The 7,987-nt window shown below is 44.5% G+C and overlaps 1 pseudogene; it reads right to left on the bottom strand.

The window, feature by feature from the left end:
• Positions 1-2,055: 2,055 nt before the first annotated feature.
• LOC146177719 (uncharacterized) lies at positions 2,056-7,336 on the bottom strand (annotated as a pseudogene).
• Positions 7,337-7,987: the final 651 nt, after the last annotated feature.

The following is a 7,987-nucleotide window of genomic DNA, read 5'->3' as shown; positions in this document are numbered from 1 at the left end:
AGCTTATCACAGAAGCTTCCTTTGATATCTTTGATTGTCTTATACAGAGCTCTTGTGTTCCTTAATTGGCTGTTGTCCTCAACTGCTTGGGACTGTATGTTAAGGAAGGCATTCTTATCTCTCCTTGCTATTTTCTGAAAATCCGCATTGAGAACCTTGTATCTTTCTCTTTCCCCCATAACTTTTGCCATCCTCCTTTCCTCAGCTATTTGCAAAGCCTCTTCAGATAACCAGTTTTCTTTCTTGCATTTCTTTTGCTTTGGAACTACCTTAGTAGCTTCTTGTATTATATCACGAACATCGGTCCACATCTCTTCGGGCTCTCTGTCTTCTAGATCTAATTCTTGAAATCGATTCCTCACTTCCACAGCATATTCTAATGAAATTTAGATCCAGATCATACCTCCTCAATCGAAGCTTAATTCTCACTGCAGATAAGGGTAATTATGAAGAGCGTTGTGGTAACACGCTGGGCAGGCGATCCAAGAGATGGAGATTCGATTCCCCGGTAGGAGACAAAGTTTATTAGTTATTTTTTAAGTACCACAGCAACCGCTAAAGCGTGACACTTTTGCTGACGACAGTGATGAGTCATTAAAGGCTTTCGCCTTAATTGTTGTGCCATTTCTCACATGCACCACTTAAGAGACTTCATAGATGTCCTGCCTTTTTACCCTTCTGAGTGTTCAAAAAACTATTACGTACATTCACACGTGGAAACCGTAGGGGCCATCAATTTAGTTTTTTGTTACCGGAAACGTCCTCTTATCACCCGTGTAAAATAATATGCACCACCGAGTTATGTTTTCGCCGATTTGTGGCCCCGTTGTGCCAGTGTTTACTCATTGTTTTCTTCAATGTCTGCATACAGTGGGCATTGCACGCTTTACTGCCTTGTTTCGCAGTTTTACACAAAATCCCCCTTTTTTACCACTGAGTAGGCGCGGTCTGTTTGCAACAATTTTGACGCACCAGCTCTCATTGCTACGAATATGACACTATATATTTTGCTCTCTTTTATAACAATTTTAGCCCTTAAGGACTACGTTTCAAGCAATCGTCTTCCTTTTGTTAGAAAAACTGTACCTTGCCAACAGGGACATGACTAGGTGGGAGGGACACGAGCAATCCAGTAAAGGGGTTTAACCCAGTTTATATGTTCCTCCCACATATTTCGGCCCCAGTTTACTAACTATAATGATTTACGAACATAATATGATATGCCAACAAGCTAACAAACTTCCATCATAGCCTTTTGCTCTCCTTGACTGGGGCAGTAATTTTGCGGGAAGTTATGACTCGTGCCACCCTGTAAAAAGGAAAAGTGTCTTTGGGAAGATCAGGGGGCATTTGAGCGTTGTCACACGCACAAACTAATCATCATGGTCCGGCTGGTGTGACATAATACGAGAACTCGTGCCAAGTAATCCCAACCGTCTAAACAGGACCCTACTGAAAAATCCTTATAACTTTTGTACAGGAAATCGCATACAGGTTTACTGTACAGAATCTGGGATACAGGATTGTTGGCTGTTTCAGGAAATTCCTGTACTGCCTTGGAAAGTCCGGAATGAAACAGCGCGGAATGGCCTGTATGGTTGACGGCCCTCGCTTCCGGAAAGAAACGCGTCGCCAGGGTGGAAAAAGCATGAAACAATACAAAATAATACGACTACATAGAAAATAATAAATAAAATAAAAAACTTTTATTACCAATTATGGAATCAAACCTCGGCCCTCATGGTCTTTAGACGGGCACCTTAACCACTACTCTTTTTTTTTCAGCATGGTGTTTATTACATGCTTTTAAATTCAGCGTAGAGTTATAAACATTATTTACAGAGTAATCAGCCTGTAGGCGAAACGTCCAATTGGAACATACAACACAACACCACTCAACTAAAATACGACTTAGCACAACTTCACTAAAACGGTGGCAAGTAAAGACAACACATCAAAAATGGCAGCCAGTCAGGTTGATGGTCACTATCTTCGTAAGTGTCTCTAAGCTGGTGTACCATCTGACCAAAATGAGTAGCGGGGGAGATTAGAGGTTCAGCATTCCGGTCCAACATACGAGTTTTCCATGGGCTGTGCAGTCCATGGAGGAAGATCATGTCAAAGGATTCGTGGTCATGTTCGGTGGTTATCAAATAACGCACATGGTGGCAATTCAAAATAAAGCCTTTCTTCAATGTTCTTTACAGAACGTCCCAAAATAATATTGCATCTTTGCAGGCAATAAACCAGTGTTCGATGGTTTTAGGTGTATCACATAACCGGCAATTAACAGAAAAAACGAAAATATTTTTTTCTGAAGCCACACTTTAAAAGGCAAAACCTTGGTATGAAGTTTAAAGAAAAATGTTTCAGTAGAAGGCGAGATCAGCATTTTGCGCACCCTTTTTAACACATCATGCTCCATATTATTGGAATTGAGTGAACGATGTAAGGGAGGCGGGAACAACATAGATATGAAATTATGGTATATATTTTTCCGTGAAACAAAGAATAAGTACTCATAAGAAAAGCAAACCGCCAGAAAACGCACTGAATCGTAAATTTCTTTCATGAAACCACATAAAACCAAACCAAGAGACCACTAAGTTTGGAAGAAGGTTCACTAGATTAGTGTGCAGGGATGCTCTGGTAATTGGATGGGAGCTATTACGGAAAAAGAAGCAACGAGCTTCTAACTGTCTGATATAGATATGTGTCAAACCTAGTCCGCCAGCACAAACAGGCCTGAATAAGTTATCGCGCCTCATAGGCTCAAAACTGGACGACCATATGAGCGTCGCAAACGTTCTGTGAAACCTGTGGATTTATTTCCTCGCGCAATGGAGTACCTGTAAAAAAATAAAGTTTTGTAGCCAGAAACATGTTACATGCCTGTGCTCGACTAAAATTGATAGGCGGTGCGGAACAAAAGTCTGAGCATAGCTTTTGAGTGCCGTGACCCGCTCTTTCCGGTAACGTCCACTAAACTTGAATGCATGAAGGGGAATCGAAGGTATTTAGGGGGAACACGAGACCATTCAATTCCAGCATAATAAGTCGGCATTGCTCCCCATGAACCGAACCATAGATCCGAACTCTTAGACTTATTCATTTGAGCGCCAGATACAATCCCAAACAGCTCAATGATGGTTATAATTTTGTCAATGCTGGGTTTTTCTGTGCAGAAAAACGCCAAATCGTCGGCGTACGCAAGCCCTTTCACTTTGTTACTGAAGGCAACATAACCATGGATACTGTGGTTTTGCAGTACACTCAAACAAAGTGGTTCTAGGTAGAGGGCAAAGAGCAGCAGTGACATAGGTCAACCCTGCTTCACGGACGATCGAATTGGCACAGGCTTTGAGAGATCACCGTTAACAATCAAGCGAGTGGAACAGTTGTCGTAACAAAGTTGCACCCCTTTCAGTACAGTTCATTCATCATTTGCACGCTCGAGAAGAGAAAATAGAAACGAATGCCGACACGATCAAATGCCTTCGCAAGGTCAATCTGGAGTAGAGCAAGCTGCTCATAAAAGCCAAAGTAATATTCGATAATTGTACGTGCAATATGCATGTTATTTTGTATGGAGTGTCCACTCAAGCCACACGTCTGATGAGGGCCAATGAGAACCGTCATGGCATACTGTAAACGATTCGATAGAACTTTTGCAAAAATTTTGTAGTCCACATTTGCCAACGTGATTGGCCTATAGCCATCGACTGAGAGCAATTTTTCTTTATCCGTACTCTTTGGAATTAAGACTGTGTGTTTCCTAGTAAAGGACTGAGGAAGGAACCCCACATCGAAACCTAAAGCGAAGATCTGCAGCAAGATAGGGCTCAGCAAAAGTTTAAAAGTTTTGTAAAACCCGCATGATATGCCATCAGGGCCAAATGTTTTGGAGAGGGGTAATTGGTCAAGTGCGTGCTCTATTTCTTCCAACGTGAAAGGGCCATTGATAAGAGCACAGTCTTCATCTGATAAAGGCGTTATAAGAGCTTTAAAGTTAGCTAGTAGATCCGAATTAGAAGTAGCAGAAGCGTCACTGAACAGTGTCGTGTAATAGCTCACAAACACAGAGATTTGTCACACGTTTTCTTTACTAGGGTGCCATTGGACATCATTCCCGGTATCAATTTGGCCGTAGCATTACGGTGCTCATCAAATAGAGCTTGTCGCGTAGGGGTTTCAGGGTGCAATGCACGATTTGTACGAGATGGAACTCGGGTGCCCCATGTATCTTGCAGCGTCATGTTTTTGTAAGTCACACTTTACCCTAGCAATTTCGTCTAAATATACTCCAGGTGCCTCACATTCTAATTCATAGAGGTAATACAAACTCTTATGCAATGTCCTCTCTTGTAATTTCCTGTAAAATGACCTAACAGACGCAATTTCAATAGATATATCCGCACCTCCTGTTTAAACAGCTCCCATGCAGCAAATATTGGCATGGCACCTGTCAAACACACTTGTAGCTGGGAGCGTATCCGAAAGGCAAACGCCTGATCATTTACAAGTGAAGAATTTAGCTTCTAAAGCTCCCATTGCGGCCTAAATTTTGAACAGTAAGTTCTCCCGAGCCGAGAAACCACCACACAATGATCTGAAAACGAAACCGCTACAGTTTCACACAACAAATCACGGGAAATCAGCGTGGAAGAAACAGAAATCTTGTCTAGGCGTGCGTGGGACCTCCCCTGGATATGCGTGAATAGTGGAGTTGCATGACATGAGGCCCCTGTATCAATGAGTCCTGAATCATCTATAACACGCGACAACACTTCGCCACTTCTGTATCTGTGTACACTAGGCCCAGCACGATAATTCATGCAACATACACAATTAGTCTCCCATTAGCACAACATTCTTATCACAATCTAGGAGGTTAGTCATGGCTTCAAACGTATCAACACGCTCAGCTGCACTATTAAAAGCATAAATGTTGATAAGTCTTCATGGCTTCCCGTGGAGCAAAAAATCACAACTCATTAGCCGCCCATCAGAGTCAGTATAGTAAGATAACCCAGAATAAGGGAGAGCCCTTCGCAGAAATAGGAAGCTACCCGCCGAAAAACCAATAGCATGCGTCACAATAACATTGTAATCAGACAAAAAGGGTCCTAGTGCCCTCTCTGTGTCCTGCTCACTCAATCTTCGTTTCCTGGACGGCGACAAAATCAAGCCGCCTGCTGCTGAAAAGTCGACGAAGTTCCACCTGCTTCTGATGAGACCTAAAGCCTCCCACGTTCCAAAATAACGGCTTGAGGGGCAAGTTGGTGCTGCATCGTATTCAGAAATTGGCGCAACAAACACAAACACAAGAGAAGATACACAACACACACGCACATTCAGCGTTGCAAACACTAGCTCCTCAGAGGTCGCCACGGTGACCACACAAGGACTAACTAGGCTTGCATTTGTCTCTCCGGAGACGGCGACGTCGCCTCCGGACCTCCACCACGACTGCGGGAACGCGAACGTTGGCACTTCCCCTTGTGTTTTGACGTGCGCCGGCGGCGGCGATGCTTCACGCTTACCAGATCATCATTTTCACTCGCGTCAGATGCGCATTTTTTCTTGCGCTGATGAAGATGCTCTTCAACAAGAGGGACGGCCTCAGCTGCAGGTAGAGTGGGCTGACCTGCAAGCTCTTCCTCGGCGTTGACCTCCGTGGCTGGAGTAACCGGGGCGGTATCTTTGGCAGCATTAGAACAGGTGGCAGGCTCCTTATCATGTGCCGGATTCGGCGTCTCATATCGAAGCAGCGTCTTACTTTCCTTGGAGTCACCTTGAGGAACAACCGTTGTATTAGCTGTGGTAGCCGTGTCCACAGTAGCAACTGAGAGGACACCAGCCGCGTCAAGCACTTCTGTGGCGTCCATAATATGCTCTTGTATGACGTCTTCCGGTGGCCGCACACAATGCCGCAACTTGTACGCATAGGTAACGATGCACTCTTCTACGGTGTGACCGAACCGTCGGCAGTCGTCACAATGCGGAGTACGGCAGTGCCTACGGATGTGGTCAACACGGGTGCATCGGAGGCAGAGCGGTGGCCTCCCTGGTATTAAAACAAGGCTCTGTATACCACAAATAGTCAGTGCATGCGGGACGTCGCCAACGCCGACTCCTTCAGCGAGAGACACAACATCATCCCGGTTCAGCGTTCTCAAATCTTCCATGTCCGCCACTTTAAAATTTTCCGTCGAAATGGAAGTCACCTTCCCGTACGCCTGTAGTGCCTCACGTATGAAGGCATCTTCCAAGCGTTCGGGAAGCCACAGAAGATTCAATTTCACCACGTTTTGGTTCTGGGTCCACAACGACACAACGGCGGCTCTTAACGACAAGATCACCGCAAGCCACCAATTTCTCTTTCGATTGTGCAGACTTGCAGGTGACCATCCATACATGAGACATTTGAAATTGGCCAATTGAACTAATTTCCTTGAGGTCCACAACATTCTGACGGGAGTCTCTGAAGTCTTGTGCCCGGTACGGGCGTCGGGCAAGGTCCGCATGCAAGAAAACGGAGTCAGCGACCAGCTTACCTGCTGGGAGACGGGGCAAAACAATCCGGTATTCATTGCTGCTGGCATTAGCCTGAGCAGTACCTCGTCCAGAGGCCGATTGAAGCCTTTGAGTTGAGAACATCGCGAAACGCAACCGCTTTGAACAGCGTCTTCGTCTTCTTCACTACTCTGTATACAGTGGTTTAGAGTTACAATGGTTGTTATTCAGTATGTGTAGCTAATTTTCCTTTTTCGTACTTCGTATATTTTTTTCGCTGTAGAGTTGATGGCCGTAATTCACTGATCGCCCTTTAAACACGCTGAATCTTTTTCCAGGCTATCACGATGGTTTACGAATGTCTCGTATTTTTATAATGCGTCGCTTTATTGCAGGCAAACCTCAAGATATAATTTTCTAGTGCTGATGTGTTTTTCATCGTCTACGAACGCTTGTAAGTTTTCCTACATACAGAGATATCCGGTGCACTAAATACTTTTAATACAGGGCGTTTCAGCTTGACGTGCTACGAGTGGAGCCGCGACGTCAATGAATACACTTCCAATGAGCGGTCTCAATACGTAAACATTCGAGAACGCGTCGCCCGGTGCGCGGCTATCTGCGCGTCTTTCGATGGTCAGCGATGTTTGTTTATTTTATATCGAGCAGTTTTTTGTCATTGCTAGCGAAACGATACGTTCGTGCTTCCACTTTCGTGTTGAAGGTGGCAGATCTTCAGTCGCAGATATGAAGACGCACCGCAAGATCGTACGAGCTGCAGTGACTGTTGCACGCCCAAAAGCAACGCGACGCGCGTACATGCTTCCTAGTGCACATTTCAACGGCTTCGTATTTTCGAGGTATTTGTGAAACAATGCGTGTCTTCGTATAGAGAATAGTTCTATATGTTTGGTATCATGCTTATTTAGTGCGCTGGCGTGTCTGGCATGGTCATTCTGGTTGCGTTTCATCGATCGGCCCGGCTTCTGTTCAGAAGTGGAAAAACTCTGCCCGGTATCAGTTCCGGAAATGACACGTTCGTCCGGTTTTTGGTTCATTGATACAGGCTTAACCGAAATTAAACCGCGCGGAGCTCTCATTTCAAAAATTCCTGTATAGTCCGCGGCCTTTGTTTCACAAGAAAAACTGGACGCCAGGCTGCAAAAATCATGCAGAGCTACAGAATAATACAATAATATTTGAAAACGAAAAAAAAAGAATAAAAAAACAGAAAAATGGAAAAGAAAAAAATTTGCGCGTTTTTTAGACTTCGGTCTTCTCGGTCAGCAAGCACGCACTTTAACCCCTACACCACGGAAGCATACGGAGGCAGCGGTTATATTTCTGCTTATGTAGTCTACACTGCTCTTTCGTAGTTTGTGTATTTTTGTAGCCTGTAGAATTTGTGGTTGTAATTGAACGATCGCCATTCAAACACGCTGAATCTTTTTCCGGGCTATCACGCAGGGTT

The sequence above is a fragment of the Amblyomma maculatum genome, chromosome 10, assembly GCF_055883805.1.
Source record: "Amblyomma maculatum isolate TAMU_Amacu chromosome 10, ASM5588380v1, whole genome shotgun sequence".
Classification (NCBI taxonomy): Eukaryota; Metazoa; Arthropoda; class Arachnida; order Ixodida; family Ixodidae; genus Amblyomma; species Amblyomma maculatum.
The sequence above is the reverse complement of the archived record's forward strand: the minus strand, read 5'-3'. Positions and strand labels throughout refer to the sequence as shown.